This window comes from Aquila chrysaetos, chromosome 14, assembly GCF_900496995.4.
Source record: "Aquila chrysaetos chrysaetos chromosome 14, bAquChr1.4, whole genome shotgun sequence".
NCBI lineage: Eukaryota > Metazoa > Chordata > Aves > Accipitriformes > Accipitridae > Aquila > Aquila chrysaetos.
The window spans coordinates 24,097,868-24,117,524 of NC_044017.1; positions in this window are offsets into that span (position 1 = coordinate 24,097,868).

The window sequence follows — 19,657 nt, forward strand, 5'->3', positions numbered from 1 at the left end:
TAAAGGCAGGATGGGAAGTTTATAAGTGTTTCATTTACTCTTTTCTTCTATTTTGTTTTGTTTCTCTGGTGTCATGAAATAGCCAGGGAAAGGGAGGGACACTGCAGCAATGCTTCCCCACTTGTTTTTCAGCTAGTGAAAACCAGTCATTTTCTTTTTCAGTGAAACTGCTTTGCACTTTGAAGAAACAAAATGTGTGAATCACAGCAGATGAAGGAGATGCTGATTAAAGCATAAATTTTGCTTGCTGCAACATTTTTTTTTTCCTTGAAGACTGGTTCTTGTCTTTGTCATCGTCAAATTCTGACTCATACTGGGAAAAGCTTGGAAGAAAAGTGTATACATGTGGGTGTCTTAACATCTGGAGTAAAGGACATAATAAAACCTAATTTCAAAAGGCAAAGAAAAGATATTGACTTTTGTCCATGAAGGACCAAATCCCATGAAACTCTTTCATGAAACCCAAACTGACCATATTATATCTTTGCAAAAGCTCTAGAAGCCCAATACTTCAGAGGGACCCACTGTGCATGGACAATTCATCTGTGCAAAGACAGATGGGACACGTCTAGCGTGTCCCAGATGCATTGATTTCACTTTGAATACACAGAATGATTACCATGTCAATATGGTTTGTCTAAGATTCATCAGAATTTGTAAATATGATAAAAAATTGCTCTGTGCACACACTAGAGCTAATTGTCTAGGATATCTGGGCACTAGTCTTTCAGATATCTGGAAATCTCATAGCACTGTCTAAAGTGGTATTATTGACCTGTGTGTAATAAACTTTAACAATATTCATTTAATCAGCTTCTTCCTTGGGGGAAAAGAGAGAGAGGGAGGAAAGGGAAACAAAGATTTCCTTAAGGAAGTCCATGTATTTGCTTACCTAAAACAAGTGCTGTTAGGAATTCACAGATCATACATAGGTTTTGACATCTAGGCTAATACCCTAGGCTACTTTTACAGCTATTGGGGGAAAATAGGCATCTCTAGAGCATAAAATGTATCATTTTAAGGCAGACATCTAAAATACATTGGTTGAATTGATCTCAAACAAAAAGAAGGCAAAATTACTTCTGACTGTAAAAAAATAAAAAGAAAGTGTATACATCAGACAGAGGTGCCCACATTGCAGTGTCTACAGCTAGGTAAGAAGAATTCCACTCAAATTAAGTATGTACTGATTGTTCTTAGTCTTCAAAGCCTTAGTGCCTTACAGGTTTTGTATGCTCATGCACTGTCTGTTGTCTAAAATGATAAATGTTAGTGTTTATACTCCTTATAATTAGCAAACATGCTGGGTAATTTTCCAAAGTCAAAACCTGTTACAGATCCAATAATCAAACTAAGGTAACATGGAACATAGGTACCAAATATCAGGAGCATATTTACCTCTTTTTTTTTTTTTTTTTTGAAGAATAACAATAAATAGCAGAGCAAGCTTCAAAATAGATTTTAATGCTTCAGTACTTTGTATTCTGTCATACTCTAGATTGTTTCAAATATCTTCATTATTTTCATCATATAATGATAAATTTTCAGTCCTGGTGAGGCACGTATTTTGTTATACTAATAGAACACTTTGTTTTGGTTTGCTTTAATATAAATCACATTTCTCAGATGGGTATCTATGAATTAATTTTATTCTCTGCTTATAAAATATCTGGTATTTTCCTACTCTAGTACATTAGACAAAAAGATATTTTTGATTTTTCTGAAGCAGTCAATTTGCCTGTTGTTAAAGCTAACAAGATAATCAATCTGGCAGTCTCATAGGAGCATTTTGGAACTGAGCATCAGGCTTGTCACTTTAAAACTAGAGGTCAGGTTTTAACCTGAACTACAGGCAACCACATTTTCATCAGTGAGCTTCCACTCATGCACTCAGCAACAGGGACTGTAAGAACACTTGATTTTCTAAAGGTCATGGTCTAAATCCAACAGTGAATTTTAGATTTTGTGACACTTGATACTGCAGTGCCAAAAAGTTAAGCACCAAGATTCATCACCCTGACTTTCTAATTCCTTCTGCTGAAAGTAGATCTAGAAGTTCAAGGCGGGTGTGATGCAGCTAATTTAGTGTTTTAGGTAAGTGGTCCCTGCTTCTGACACACCTACTCATCTTTCTCCTGACTCAAAGAACAAAACTAGTGAAAGAGAAACAGAGTATCAGCAAACTTCATGTTGCCCTGAAAAACACATGAAGTACAATCATCTCTACTGAGCAGATACCTTGTTTAGTGGAATTGATGTTCAAGAGGTAATACATGAGACAGGCAGCGGGAATTGCACAAGGAATAGCTTGGAGTGAATGGTATATAATAGATGGGATTACCATTCCTTGTAGGTATAAGCTGTTTCAGCAATGACAAAAGATACATTTTGATACCAATAATTTCATCTTAATATACAGAAATAAGAGTTTGAGGTTCTTCAGTAATGTCTAGTAAGAAGAACTGTGGAAAAATGGCAGCTGGGAAATAATTAAGCTCTCTATGACGCACCGTTCTGCAGTCTCTATCTAACATGGAAAAGTAGTAAGACTCTTCTTGAGACATGCATACTTTAAAGGAGGCATCATTTTTATAAAGAAACTTCAGTGAGAGCAGATGTACTACACCATTATACTCTTCTACTCTATTCTATTAATTTTTTTTTTTTTCAGTTTGGTAATAATATTGCAATTTGAAAGGTGGAGCAAAGGGAGGGGATTTAGAAAAGTTTAAAAGAATTTGCAGGAGTTAATAATTTCAATCAGTCTCCTGAATTCAGGGGGATAAATTCCATTTCACGGGCCTGATTCCAATGGGAGCTGAAAACTTGTGTGTGTGACCTGTAAATGTTATCGCAAACAGTAACAGTATTTGACAAATGGTCTAATCACTACAGTGTAGATCAACACATTTTTCTTTGCTGTAATAAAGTGTCTCTTCTTAGAAAGCATATGGATTTATACTTTTCCAAATTTATATAAAATCTCAGATACATGCTAACCTTGTTTTAGTCTAAAAAAGCTGAAATGTTTCACAAGACAAATATCCTTACTTTTTTTAACACTATGTCTGCACAGGTCACACATTATTTTCAAGGGTTTAGGCATTTACAGTTTCTTGTCTCTTTGGGGACAGCTGTCTTGTTTAAAAACAAGTTTAGCCTTCCTTCCATCAAGAAAGATACACAAGACAATCAATATCAAAAGGCAGTCTGTTACAAAAAGGCTTAAATAAAACCTAATAACAGCCTTTCTCAGGTGGCAATCAGTATAGCAACAGTATACACATCTCAGAGAGCACCTGTGCCAAATTATGAACATTCCCACTGCAGCATAATGTATGTAAAGTGGAAAAAGAATACATACTTTCTGGAATAGGCAATTTCCATAATTAAAAAATGAACTCTGCTAGGCCTTTTCACATTCGTCATTTCATTCGTCTGGCCATCTAGTAACACCTAGTGAAATTACTAAATACACCATTATTGAAACTGATCACCGACGCAGACTTCTGTGTGAAGCTGAGGGAAGACACTTTATGTGGTAGCTTTTTGATCTATCAATTTTTTAAAAAACTGAAATATCTTTTATTTCAGCTGAAGCTAAAATGAACTAAAAAAAAATCAAGTTGTGCTAATTATCCTTGTGAGTGTCTGAGTAGATTTTTCAGAAAATAAAGTATTTCCTTGTTAATTTATTTTCAAAATTCTAAACTAATATGTTATAAAGCAAATATTTTTTAATTCTAGAACAATGGAATTAAAAAATATATATTTCTATAATCAAAAGTTTCTAATTAAACTGAAAACAAAGTTCTTGTCTTATTTTGATAATGAATTGTTAATTATCAAACAAAATTTTATGAAGTGAAATTCTTCAGCTCTGTCCATTACTACTGCCTCTTTTGTTTCTCTTTTTTTGGACTCAAACTCTAGTGTAGCTATACTTCAAAGCATATCACAAATACTTTGTTATTACGAAAATATCCAATGTTACCTGTTCTCAAGCTGTCTTTCTTCAGTATTAAACTTTGTTTCTGTTGTGTAGTCCCATTGGGTGATAGCGCAGACTGTAGCTGCATTTCTCCAATAATACAACGTAAGTGACATCTCTTTGTAAATTATGCTTTGCATTTCAAGCAATTGCCTTACAAGTCAAACTTGTCTGTCGTTAACCCATAATGAAAACTTGCTTATCAATTTGTGTTTATTCATGAAATAAGAAGGATTTCACTTATAACCCAATGTGACATGTGCAAATACCACCTGAATCAGTTTCACATAATTTCATCATTCTGTGAAGGGTATCTTTTGCACTGGAAAATAATAGTAACAGTAATAAATAATAAAAAATATAATGACTGTCACCCAATTTATTTGAGAAAACACTACAATATAATTGTTTTATAAATGGCTATAGATTGTATTACTGTGGCTTGCATTTATATGAGGATTAATGTTTTTTTACCAAACCCCCAAACATCTGATCTTTTAGTAATGCACGCACATATGTACACACACATATGTACAGAGAGGACAGGAATGCATGAAAAGAGTATGAATAACATATTTTCTCTTTTTTTTTTTTTTAAGTACAATGATGGAAAGAGAATATATAAAGGTAATAGAAATTGATTTTATATAGCTGCTTCCTCAATAAAGTTAAATGGATGTTTTGTAGTCTTCAAGTTTGTTAAGAAACTAAAAGTAAAATAAGGTTAATAAAAAATATGGTAGGGAATATTTCATGTAGCATTAAGCTAAAACTGAAAATATCATCAAATAAAGGAAGAAATCACAGAATTATATATGTTTCACTAAATCATCCATAGAGGTTGCAATATTTTTAGGGAATGTCTAGAACTTAAAAATGACCTTCACTTGATTTGGGGTTTTAAATTCACATCATGGCAAGACATTTGCTTTGGTACAATTACATTATGAACTGTATCTGGATTATATCCACTTTCTTTGCTTTTCATTATTCTTTTGCACAGAAACTCTAGCTTTCATTATGTGGATTCAGGATAAATCCAAGGTCAAATTTACATTACAAGAGCTTTACTGAAAAGCTACATAGCTATGTAATATTTCACCCCCATCTTTTGAATCTTTTTGAAATCTAAGAATGGTGAAGTATGGCCAACAGATAAGATGTATCTCAGGCATTTGTTTTCAAATCTGAATTTCAATAGAAATTCAAAAGAACAATATCCACATGGAAGATAGGATAGGATATCTGAAAAAAGATTTACTATTTAATCTTGCAAAGATTTTAAACAGCATAATGCATGGTTTGCAAAACATTTTTAAAATTCAGAGGATCCAAGCATTTGGGTTTATAAGAGTAGTTTAACATGGAAGACTATTTTTAGGGCTCCAGCCTTCCAAATTTTCTTTTTTTACTATCACATAGCAATACTGTCAACACTGACTACAAAATTCATTAATCCAATAATTACATTGTGAACTATTAAGAGATGCAGATATTCATAGTTGCTCTCATGTTTAAAAATTAGAAGCTTCCCACACACACCACTCAGGAAGTCATATATTGTGTTTTTGAATGCCTACACATCACTTAGAAGAAGTTGAATAGCTAAGCAAATAACTTACAACAAAAGGTTTACTGGGTAAATCCTGGTTTATTTCTATTCCTTCACAATCATATCAGTTGCTAGTCTTCCTCTACTTAGATCTTAGTTCAGGATAGTATTTAGAAACAATCATATGAGAAATAGTCAGGAAATAAACAGAAAGCAGTTTTTGACAACATCCACTTGCCTAAAGATAGGTGAATGCATACTACACTTAAAAAACTGACAAAGATTTTGCCATAAAACATCAAAGGAACAGTTCAAAGTGTTTGACTTTCAGAATTAATTTTCAGTCCTTAGATGTTAAATCAGGCTAATCACATTCATCTTACAGCTTTTATTTAAAATATTATTATTAATTTCTATCTATTTTTCCTTCATTCAAAAATCTGTCATCTGTTAAAGATTAAATGTGAAAAGAACAATGGTACTCCATCTCTTTTTGCTACAAAGTGAAAAACTAATGCTTCTGACAATAGTCCTAAATATTAACTTGCAAACCCACTAGCAGTGATTTCCAGCAATGCTTGACTGAGTGATAGTTTTATGATTCATTATTAACCAACTTTCTGCATACTGGAAGTGAGCTTACATTATCAAAGTAATTTTTATTTGTGTTAACAGCAGTCAGAAACCCAAGGTTGCAGATCTGACAGAGTGTAGTGTGACCTCTTGCAAATCATGTAACTTCTCCATACCACAGCTCATCTCTAAAAGAAGGATAATAAAAATTCCCTTCCTTTCAGAGCTGATGTATATTGCATTGGGTTCTTGTATGGGTTCTTCACTGCTGTATGTGGTGGGTAGACCCTGGCTGGACGCCAGTGCCCACCAAAGCCACTCTATCACTCCCCTCCTCAGCTGGACAGGGGAGAGAAAATATAAGGAAAGGCTCGTGGGTCAAGGTAAGGACAAGGAGAGATCACTCACCAATTACTCTCACGGGTAAAACAGACTCGACTTGGGGAAATCAGTTTAATTTATTACCAATCAAATCAGAGTAGCGTAATGAGAATCAAAACCAAATCTTAAAACAACTTCCCCCACCCCTCCCTTCTTCCTGGGCTTAACTCCACTCCCAGTTTTCTCTACATCCTCCCTCCCAGCAGCACAGGGGGACGGGGAATGGGGGTTACGGTCAGTTCGCCACATGTTATCTCTGCCGCTCCTTCCTCCTCAGGGGGAAGAGTCCTCACTCTTCCCCTGCTCCGCCATGGGGTCCCTCCATTGGGAGACAGTCCTTCACCAACTTCTCCAACGTGAGTCCTTCCCACAGGCTGCAGTTCTTCACGAACAGCTCCGGCATGGGTCCCTTCCCACGGGCTGCAGTCCTTCAGGCACAGACTGCTCCAGCGTGGGTCCCCCGCGGGGTCACAAGTCCAGCCAGAAAAACTGCTCCAGCGTGGGCTCCTCTCTCCATGGGGCCACAGCTCCTGCCAGGAGCCTGCTCCAGCGCGGGCTTCCCATGGGGTCACAGCCTTCTTCGGGCATCCCCCTGCTCTGGTGTGGGGTCCTCCCCGGGCTGCAGGTGGAGATCTGCTCCACCATGGACCTCCCCGGGCTGCAGGGGGACAGCCTGCCTCACCATGGTCTTCCCCACGGGCTGCAGGGGAATCTCTGCTCTGGCGCCTGGAGCATCTCCTGCCCTCCTGCTGCACTGACCTGGGGGTCTGCAGGGCTGTTGCTCTCACATCTTCTCACTCCTCTCTCCGGCTGCCATTTCTGTGCCACAGCAACTTTTTTTTCCGTTCTTAAATCTGTTCTCCCAGAGGCACTACCATCATCACTGATAGGCTCAGCCTGGGCCAGAGGTGGGTCCATCTTGGAGCCGGCTGGCATTGGCTCTGGCGGACACAGGGGAAGCTTCCAGCAGCTTCTCACAGAAGCCACCCCTGTAGCCCCCCTGCTACCAAAACCTTGCCACACAAACCCAATACACTGCAAAATTCCATTACAAATTTCTATGAATGAAATTCCAGTGTTTTTAAAAAGAAGCATTTTGAGTGGTTATTTTAACTTATTGGTATATACAGAACTAAAGACCTTAAACAACACTGTGAATCAAAATTCAAACTTTGCTTTGACACCAGATACATTTGCAGAAATTCTGTCCACATAAATTACAGAAACAAATCAGTTTCCATGAAGAAATTATTTGTTTGCTTTTTTCCTTTTTTTCCTTAACCAAGATATAAACATGGTTAAGGGCGGGGGGGGGGGGGGGGGGGTTGAGGATTACAGTAGCTGTTAGGAGGAATAGAAGTATAAAAACATAATAAAGAGTAAGATTAGACCACTACATATATTTATTCTCACAAGTATGTTACAAAATATATGCCATCTCAGGTAGAATATACCTACTTCTTTTTTTTTATATTTCTATTTTTTTTTTTTAATTTCTTTTATATAAGTAACTTTTTTTTTTTTTTTTCCCAGGGAAGTAAACAGTAGCATATTGCTATATTTCAAAGCCTAAAAAGGTAGGAGACCTTGGTGTCTGTGGACAGATTCCAGGTCTAATGTGACCCTGTAGCTTTTTAACCATTTAGAAGTGTGGCGACTGTAACTGCAGAATATGATGGGTCCTATGGGTGGTACCTGACTGGTAACAATCCTTGATATAGCACAGGATGACACAGGAGGGATATGAGAAGCTCAGAAATATGAGTAACACATAGAAGGAGGAATCTCCTGAGCCATCTAGTCAAATGACTTGTTGATTACATAACTTTTTAAACTTTATACTTCCATCTTAAAAAATATTTATTGGGTTTGCTCCTAATATTCTTATTGGGATATATTCTACTATTTCAGTCTTTCAATGGTTAGAAATCTGCTGTTCTTCAATCTAAATTAAATTGCGTTCAATTTAAACTCTGTTTTTCTTTTGCTTAAGTTTGCCCTTTAGCTTTGTATTTTGGGCTCACATCTTTTTTCTGACTTTTATCTGATATTGACTTCTGTGATATACTTTCAGAGAGCAGTCATACATTCTCTCAGTCTATGGATTGCCAAGCTCTCTTGTTCTATTCAGTAAGTTAGGGTCTTCCCTTTTTTGTTCACTGTAATAACCCTTCTGTAGATGTACTGTGGACTGACTTAATGATGACAATCTTTGAACAAATTCTTACAAGTTATTACAGATAAAAAAGATCCTAGGCTTTGTAAAATGGCATTAAAATTAGATGAAAATACCTTGCCTGATGCATTTTAGAATCACAAATGCCTATTTCATGTCCACATTGGTGGTTCAGACTGACAGTGTAACTGGCAAATATACCCATTTTCTACTCCTCCGTTTAGTCTGATCATCATCCTGGGTGTAAAAAGATTTGTGCTGCTAGTCCTTGCACTTCTTTATATTCTTTTGCATCCACTTCAGTGATAGACCAGTAATACAATAGTAAACATATAAATATATATATACACACACAAAACCAGTCCCATGGGGACTGGCTGGGCATTGGTAGATTGGTTGTAAGCAGTTGGAGGGTTTTCATTCCCTTCCCTTCCCTTCCTTCCCTTCCACCATGCAAAGATACAGGGGACTTTTTTCTTTTCCTTACAACAACTAAAATTATGAACTAATTATTCTGAAAATTTAAAAAGCCATCTTCAGTTTACAAGAATAAGAAACCTAGGAATGTCACAAAGCATTGACTGATTGACCTTATTCATGTAAAATTTCCCTCATATAGTCCTTGGATGTAGGTAGTGAGGCTTTCTTGAGTGAGAAAAAAGAAAGATTACAAAAAAAAATACCCTGACACAGGGAATCTTTTTCCAGTGAAACACTAGAAATGCTTTTTTTGGTAAGAGATAGATAAGACAAATGATGTTTTATACAGTTGGCTTGTGAGAGAGAAGGAAAAATGGCTTAAAGTGATGGAATAGGATGGGGAAAGACAGCAGTACTGATTGATTGCAATAAAGTGCAGTGAAAAATGCAAGAAAGAAAGAGGAAGCTATGAAGAGCAGACAATGACTGCATGATAAAAAATTTTATCATCATGAAGACAGTACAATTTCAAGAACACATTTTAATTGTAGAATTATTGAAGGAAAGGCAGCGAAAATGACATGATCTAGGAAAGAGTTCAGAAAGCAGAAGTGAAACAACTCTAACAACATATATTAGAATATGTCTAGAAAGGAATCTGTGATTATTGCAAGCATTCAGAAATCATAATTGAGACCAAAAACTAACCATGGAATCACTTAAAGAAGTTCAATGTAAGATGAAAAAAAAAAAAAAAAAAAAGGCTATATAGCATTTCCCATTCTGTTTCTGAACATTTGTTTTCTTTTTTCAGACTTTCCTTTTTTTCAGCAAGTAACTTAATAAAACAAGCAGACTGCAAGTGAAAGATCAGATGATGATACAGCTTTAGAAAAGAGCTAGAAGTTGTGAGGCCTGGAAAAAGTGAAAGCCAGAAAGAACCACAGAAAAGCAGGATGTTATCATCTTATTTTCCTGAGTGAGAAATAGTTTAACAAAACTGGTCCTTCTGCTTTATAAACAGACTAAATTAATTAAAACAGGTTCTGTGGTCCCCCTGCCACATATCCATTTCCATGAGCAAGAGAGTCTGAATACTGCTCTCCCACTCTATAAGACTAGGTATTCAGTATCTATACTATATATATGACTTTTATACACATATTAGTTTTTCCTGCTCCTTGCCTGTGTTGGATAAAGTTTCTGAAGCAGAACGGCAAAAATTGTAGAAGTTCATGAGAATATGACCGGTATTGGGGATGTCACATCCTCTGTCACCCTGGGACCAAACATGTACCAGCTATAATGTTGAACACAGGACCCAAAAATGTGAGCTGGGTGACAGGTATACAATACCACAAACAGAATGAAACAAATTGTCCTGGGAGCTCTATACATCACCTAGGCCATAGGTCGCATACTACTGTGTTAGAGAATGAGAATAATCATGGAAAAAAGGCTTGAAATGTAATTTTATGCATTATTTAACAAATAAGTTATTTTAAATTCAAGAAAAGCAGCAAGTATCTTCACCCATAATGTAGAGTATTTCCTGGAAACTAAAAAGAAAAGAAAGAAAAAAACCAAAGCACAATAAACCAAACAGCTCAAAGAAGTAAAGCCTTTCAAAACTACCCACTGGAGAAACATAATTTTATGTGGTTAACTGAAAGTCATTGTGTACACACAGATGACAAGGGATGCAAAATTTTACCAAGGAAGTCTCAGTAATTGTGTAAGGAATGTTTCACTGGACAGAAAAAGGATGTTCTTTTATTGGTAAATTACACTACTCAGATTTTTTTTCTGAAGATATAGTGATGAATTGCTACTGTGTTGATGTACAAATTTTTTTTTCAACTAATGCAGGAGGTTGAAATAGGTTCACAGAATTAGAAAAGGGCATCTGTAGCTCATTCAGCTGTGTATGGTATTTGTGCTGTGCTTGCTTGCTTTGTTAATGGAAGCTGTGCGGATAACTCGAATGCGATGCATTTCTCAATCTATTTCCATGAGAATCTCATTGCTTTTACTGTGGAACATTTCTGATTGCTATGCATTGTTATTATTAGATTAAATTCACTTAATTGCATTTTATTTACAGGCTTTCTACTCATATGAGAAACTGAAGCACAGAAGAGTTTATCTTGGGACATAATCCAAATGTGTGCTGACTCTCTTCTGTTCTCACTGTTTAGGTAGAGTCAAAATCACTTGACACCTGCCAGAATGCATCCCTTTAAGTTCCTTGTTACAGTATTAAATGTTATAGCCCTTACAGTTAGGCAATTAGCCTCACTGTCCCAAGAGCACTGGAAGTCTTTGGAGTCTCTTCTAGGGTTTTAAATGGATGGAGGAGCATCATGTCCTGATACTGCAGTATGTATTTCCAGCAGAATGAGGACCAAAGAACATTTGTCTGCTCAGTCCCACAGAAGGAAACTCAGATCAAGAAACAAGAAAGAGCTAATGTGCACTAGAAAACAAAATTCCTTAGATTTCTGTGAAAGACCATGTGTTTGAGAAGCAATAGGAGGAATTATATTTTTACTGTTTTTTCTTGTTTCACCACCTGTAGTCTGGGCCTGTATATTAGGAATGTGGCTGTAATAGGTTTTCTGTATAACAGATTTATACACATACTTGACAGTTCTCATAAAATAATAATAAAAAATCCTCTAATTAACCTCCATTAAAAGAAAAAGATGAACAAATGATTCTTGTCTTTATTATATTTCTAGGAGAATCTGCAAAAAGAATAGTAAATAAACTCCTCAGGCAAATACTTGTTGCCTTCACTGTAGATTCTGATAAATATTGCATTAAAATATTACATAAGACCTAAAATGAGTATCTTAGCCATAGAACCTTAATGGTCTTAGCTCATGCTATGTTAGACCTCCCTACTGTGCTGAACAAGTCTCAGGCTGAAATAATAATCAGCTCCATTAAAAGAACTTGAATAGTGCTAAATAAGACCCAGTTCCAATTATGTTGATGCAGATGCAGAGGGAGCTTGTGGCATCTAGAAGTCTAAAAAAAAAATCTTCATGAATATATTTTTTGTGAATCTCTTGACTTCACTTTATTGGTTTATAATATAGTATTAAATCAACCCCTTTAACCTGACTAGTCCCTTTCCTCTCAGAGGAATCCATCTGTTGGAATGTATACTAAAATCTATTCAATACCAAGGTGTATGTCTATCATTCAATAACAACAACAAAAATAATAATTAAAAAAAAAAAATCCATCATAGCTATCATGCTTGTTATCACTTGCACTTTTATTGGCCTGCCACTGAAACTCCACTAAAATGTGGAACAGATTATAACACTGTACATAAAATGTACTTCATTGCAAAAGTTGTTCCTTTCAAACTGAAATGTTTCCCAGATGCAAGAGGTATTTAGTGAAAGTATTTGGCCTTTGATGTTGATGGCCCATTTTCTGAACCAAGCTCTAGTGACCATCTCGCAAATGAATCCAGCTGGTCAGCACTTCTCTATATATCCTTTCCTTTCTACAGAAAGATATCTGGACATGCAAAAGTGTCCTTCTCTCCCTGCCTCTGAAACTTCTAAGTTCCTCTTCTTAGCAGTTCTCCTCTATTTACATAGATCATCTTGTCACATGGCAGGAATGGTGTCTCTGTTGCACCATTGTGTAAAATGTGAGAAAGAGCCTTCTTGTTACTCACCTCTAAGAGGGAGCAGCAAAATGTGACTTGTTATATGATTGCAAACTGCAATTAAGCCCCAAATGACCTCTAACAAGACTTTCCAAAAAGACCATGACTGCCAGTGCCTCCTCAGGTGCAGAAACCCATCTCAGACTGGAACTCTACCCGCATGAGTGTTACTCCATGACTGGTTGTCAGTGACCCACTGATAGCTCTCTGGGTTAATACAGTCTTTTCAAATGGAGGGTTTCAAATGAGAACAGTAGAGTTTGTGGCTGCTGTGCACGCTCCAGACTCTGCTTTCTTAGGGTAAGTCTCCAGAAAAGAAAACATCTCATCCTTGCCAAAGTTTTTAGATCTAGGAGTGCTTATGGCAATGTAGAGATTTACACAAAACAAGAAGAACAGCCTTGGAGTCCTCTGGTTTTAACTCTGTATGGAGGTCTTCCTTGAGTGACAAGGGCAATGTGTTAATGAGGAGGAAATGAAAACGAACAAACCGAGGAAGTGAAATGCTTGTTTTCCTTCCCTAATAGGATTGGCTATTAATAAGAGACAATTAGTAAATGAATGCTTACTACCTCATTCCACAATCAGCAGCAAACATAAAAAGGGGAGAGACGCTGAAGCTAAAAATAGCAATTGGATGCATAAATAACTGTATCATTCTGGATTAAATCACAGAAGCAAGCATTTGCCTTATACTCAAGAAAGACAGAACTTTTTTCAAGGCAGGTCTGTGCAATGTGATTATTAAGTGCAAAGACAGACCAGAAGTTTCCTTTAGTGGCTTCCTGTAGTGGACTGTGCCTCAAGTGTAGCTGTATACACTGCGGACTTCTATACCTGAGCTAGTCATCCTAAATTTCATTTCAAGTTAATAGAGAAAAAATATGCACTCCCTGAATGTAATTCATTTCATGTCAAAATAAGCATCTAAAGCAGGTAAAATGTGTCTAAAAGTGTCTCTCTGTCTCTATTGAGCAGCAAATATGAAAGGAGCATATAGTGACTAGCTTAGACAGAAATATTTACAGTGTGAAAGTTTAAAAGTAGATGATATGAATTCCTTCTCTAGGGTTTGAGTGTTAGCCAGGTTTCAAAAGAAATGAGAAATCTACCAATTTCCTATTGTAGATAACATATAAGTCTTTGTAGTTATCAAGTGCATGTTAAAAATTAGTGCAGACTTCCCCAGAAACCATGCTACCACACTACAGATGGCACAAAAACAGCTGTTGATAAGAAATGACAGATTTGAAGTTGCTTGTGTAGCTTTATTTTGCAAGTCTTTTGTGTACATATGCTTCACATAGAATACAGAATGGACATTGCACTGAGTTGCAGGGTTATCTACTGCAGAGGAAAACACAGAAACTTAGCTTCAACACAAATGTTATCCACCTTTTTACCAAACTTCGTATCAAAAAGCACTGAAAAAACCAGTGATTTCCTGAAATGCTTATAATCTGGGTTTGAATGCAAATGAAACAATATATTTTTCTGTAAGTAAAAAATATTTAGCTTGAGGCAGAGAAATCACTAGCAAAATTTTCTTCCAAATGCTTTTAAATTTCACAAAATTATAATGTATGAAAAATTGATCGTGAAATTGGAGTAATAGACTACATTTAACTAAGCTGATCTCTTTCTCTAGCAAGCCAAACTGAACGGCACTCCAAGAATGGAGAACAGGTAGCAAGAAGGAAGAGTATGGGACAAGCAGCAGCCAGAGTGGCTAGTCACTATGCCCAAAACTGCAATTCTCACTACAGTTGCAATATCTCTCCAAATAGTTCTCTCAATAAAATCCGTCCTCTTAGGAGCACCAGAATTTTCCTGTTATTTATTATCCAGTATAGCAGATCTTATGAAGCATTACTTTAATATCAAGTATTAGGGTTTCTTACAGAGAGTTGTCCGGTGAAAAACAACCAAATACACTCGCTCTAGGAATCTCTAGGCTCACTTGTAAGATCAGTGTAATTAGCTTCTGCTGCTGAAAAATGGATCCTAGATGATGTCAAGTTCTACCTCGTACATCTTAATGATACTTATTTGACCAGACAAATTTTGGCTCTGATGATAGCATATTTTTCCTCTAGTCTTCAAGGAAGGTCTAAGTTTCAAACAGATGGTGTGATAAAATCCCAGTCATCGTCATGGCTGCGAGCAGCAAATGAAGATTATGCACCTCCAAATAGCAGAGGTATTCTGCAAATCAATACACTGATGTAGGTATAAAATATGTCACGAAAGGAAATTGCCAAAGAGAGGGAGAAGACCCAAACAGGACAGAATTACTTCTAAATTAAATCCATGAAGAACCACAAAACATAAAATATAAATGACCCTCTATGCTGAAATTGTTCTGCCCACGTGTGTGTAGTTTTTCAAAGAAAATAACTAACTATCTAGCATTCAATGGACTCTCGGTGAGTCAGCAAATGACAGAATGCTTGAGAGGAACAGGAAAAAAACCACCACTGCCCATAAACTGAAATCAGGGAGTAAAAAAATACCAACCATTTTCCCTAAAATCATCAGAAGTATGTCTCCTATGAGAATAAGCTTATATATTTTTCCAAAATAAATAAATAAATTTCAAAAATCTCAACAGGGCTCAGGAAGAAAAGCAGCTCTGAAAATAAACAATGCAGCTGCAGGGTCATGGCCCCAGGCATGATTTCTCTGTTTTGTTTCCACACAGTTGTAAATTAATATTAATTCTTCATGACTTATTACAGTTGTCTTTTTCTCTGAAACAATATTGATTGACTTGTTTTTACTTAAGACTGTTTTTTTCTCTGCACTGTTTTGTACACTTTTACAAATGTGCCTTCATGACAGCCTTAGGCTGGGGTCACACATGAGGATCAAACTGGAGACCTCCTGTGTTAAAACCCTGAACTCAAATCCATGACTTTGCAGCTGAGGACTTTAACAACCCATTCTCTGGATCAGTAGAGAGGGAACCTATAATACCTATTCTTTACTGGGTTTTTTTTATAAATGAAAAGTCTTTTCTGTAAAGTTTCTAGAAGATGCATTTTCTTGAACAGCTTATGAATGATGGTAGAAATTGATAAGGTCATGTCAGTCTAAAAAAATCTCCCACTGGGATATTACTCTCTCTTTCTCTGACAGAAATCTTTAGGTCTCAAACTAAATCTAAATTGTTCATTTAAAAATGCATTAGAACAATGTTAAATTTGCCATATGACAGGAAGGGTAGTGTACATTCCAGGTTAAAGCTACTTTTCTAGCCTGTGAAATTTAGTTTGTCGGCAGTAATTGTTTTTAAACTCATTGAATATATATTAAAGGTTGAGCAGAAGCTTTGCTGCACTGCACCTTATTTGTCATTTTGTCATGATGTGTATCTGTCTATGCTGCTCAAAAAATAGAGCTGGGGACCATTATTTGGCCCTGAAGCCAAGCAGCAGAATATGATGATGACCACACCAAAGCATTTGGACCTTGATTAGATGTAGGTTAAAAATACAATTCCTACATTTCATACATCTTGTTTTTCCATTCCAAGTGCCTGAATTAATCAGGCCTTGTGTTTGTATAACATGAAATTCCAGCTATATGTGCTTCACTCTGGGACAAGGATGGACATCTAATGATCTAAAGCCTGTTTTGTTGGAAGATTGTTTAAGGCCTGGCACAATCTTATCCATATTACCTGTAGGCAGAGATCTCTCCTGAACCGGCTCTGGACATTATCTCAAGGTGGTGACAGGCAGTGGCTAAATCTGAAGTCAAGAATAGTGCCATTGGTGAAGCAATGTAAATGACCACCAGTTCAATGCTGAACTTGCCTGCTGCCTCTGTTTTCTGGTTTGGTGGTTGGTGGTTTTTTTTTTTGTTTTTTTTTTTTTTTTTTTTTTTTTTTTGTAACACATAACCACAGTCCAACACTGCTGGGATAACAATATGCAGATACACTCATCTGATCCCAGAAGCTGTACAGTGGCATCCACACCTCACTAGGTTCAGACTGCATGGTCTGCCTTTCAGCCCGGCTAATTAGCCTGGGCGTTAGGCAAAAACTCTACTGCGTCAGAGCTCTCTTTGAATTTCTACTCTGGAAAAGGACCAGCTCTGTACATACTGGAGTGTACTTGCCTAGAATGGTTTTTGTTCCTATATTTTCTTTGCTTTGCTTTCTCATTTGACAAAAAGTGGTTTCATAGAAGTTATTCCTATCTGTAATGGGGGAAAAAGAAAAATTCCTCATTCCATCTTCTTTTAATTTTATATAGGAGCATGACCTTATGTGTGATTATCTCATAACATAGTATGCATACCTTATTCTTCTAATGAGGTATATAAAAAGAAAGCAATGCATTTTCAAAATGAGTTGTATAAACTGTCCATAGTTTATGTAACAAATTGATCATTTATGCCTTTTGTGTCCTGCTGTACCATTTTAGCAGTGTTTCCAGAAAAACTCCACTATGCTGATATGCCATACTTCAATACACGTGGATATATAATACACAACATGAATTCCTTTGAAACAGAAAGTTTCCAGTGCTGTTGCTATGGCTGGAGGAAATCAAAGGGAAAACTATACAATACGAAGAATCAAAGACAACTGTTTTATGCAAGGTATAAAAGAAAAAAGTAACTTACAACATTTAACAATTCATCACTAGCAGCACTGTAAAACATATAGATGTTGAAGGTTATTGTACACTATTCTGACAGATAGGAGATCAGATAGATAGAAAGATGGATACATAGACAGATAATGTGCAAACACAAGGTACTAGAATTAAGCCTATCTTTATTAGCCATTGCTAGTTTCTAGCTGACAGATTTTTACAATGCATACACATATGCATGCACATTCACACACATATTCAGAGTCCTTTCATCAGGTCTGACAAGAAGCAACAAAATCCAAACTAAATATCAGTTAGTTACTCTGAGAATAATGTAATTACAGTAATCAATCAGACCACTTGAGAGAAAAGAATAGTTAACACCTGTGGAGTAGAGAGGTGACAACAGAATGAGGTGACCAGCAGTTAACCTCTGCGGAACAAAGAGAGAAGAGTGCCCTTAACAATTCCCATTGCACTTACCACGAGCATAATGGGAAAGGTCAGCCAAGTCTTCAGGGATGCTGAATAAAAAATCCTCTCTTTCTTTCCTGCTACATCAGTGGTCTCATAAAGAACTTTATTGTTGCTTACAATCCTTGCTGCTCTCATATCGTTAGGTTATAAGAGCTGAAACATTACTACTTTTATCTATGTCTTTATCAATACATCATAAAATTAAAATTCTTGTTCTGTAAAGAAAATGATCAATATATTTGAAAGCTATACCCTCAACACTACGGGAAAGGTAGCAGAAAAAGGCAATGGCACTTGAAGCCAAACAAGTCAAAAAGGCAAAAAAGATCCTTGGCCCTGCCAGCTCTCGCTGCTACCTCTCCTGTCAGAGGGAAGGCTGAAGAGGCAAGTGCGTGTTTGTGCATGAAGTCCTGAAGCTGTTCCCTATGCTCCCGCATCCCCCACCATCGACTTTTCTCTCCTCACCTAGTTCTCAGGCTCGCTGCCCCAGCAGCCCTCTCCAGGACCCTCACAGGACTAGAAATCAGGCTGCCCCTCTGCAGCGCTCTGGGCACTCGAGGCCCATCCAGACCCACATCTTGTCCAACTGCTGGAGAAACAGCAGAGAAAGAGAAGAACGGAGCTGCTTCGTGTGATGACTTATTCTGAGTAACTGATGCCCTTTTGCAGCCAGATAGGAAGTTAAGGAGAGTGAGTGAAAAACAGTTGGGAAGGGCGGTGTATATGGAAAGGACAGTAATAAAGACTCCTTCTAAAAAAAACCAAATTTTTCAAAAACTTTGCTACTTTCTGCTTGCATTATGCCATAGTAAGATAGCTGTCTGTTTGTTCATTTATTATTTTGTTACAAGCTAGGCATTTGAAAAGAAAATCCTTCCTTCAAAATTGGAATTGTTAGATTATCCTGTAAGTAAATAATTTACCTATTCCTCACAAAACAAGTAATATCTGTTAAACCAACAAAGATTTCTGAGAGCTGGGAACTGAATTAATGTCTGTCCCCTTAATGACTGTCACACATGTTCACTGGATTATAAAAAAAGGCTGGGTCTATATCACCTGTGGCTTATGCAGTTAAACACAACTTTGCAGTTAAACACTGCTTAAGTAGTTAAACACAGTGGTACCCACCCGTCCTGGTTTCTTAAAAAAAAAAAAAAAAAGTTAAATTCTATGACTTGTTTGTGTTTACTACTAATTTAATTTACAAGTAAACTTATTATGCCTAGTTTAATGTAAGATATCACTAAGTATGAGAAAGGTGGAAGAAATTAGCCTATTGACTTAGATTCAGTCCACTGTAATTGAGCACTGAATTGTTTAGCCAGTGGAGGAATATGTTACATGACAAAAAATAACTCCAATGGCTAGAAGTGCATTCAGTATAAAATGTGTGGCAGACTGCAGACTCTTTAAAAAAAAAAAAAAGTCAGGCATTCATAACACAATATGCATATTATTTCTCACAAAATATCTAACATATGCATTTATTGAGTATTTACAGACTGAGTACGTGAAACAAAAAGACCCTGGTACACACGTAACTGACATTATGACTTAAAGTTTTTCTTAAACACATGGTCAAGAATTTTGTAATTGGTTCTTAATATTAGGCTTCTAGGCCTCTATTAAAGCACTTAATTAGGGCAGCTAATTGACTTTCTAAAGAGCCAGACAGCTACAACCCCACTGAATGAGAAATTCTAGATTGTCAATCCTTTGAAAAATATGTGTACATCTATTTTGTTGTTTACTTTCAAAGTAAGATTTAAGTTTGGCACATATATTC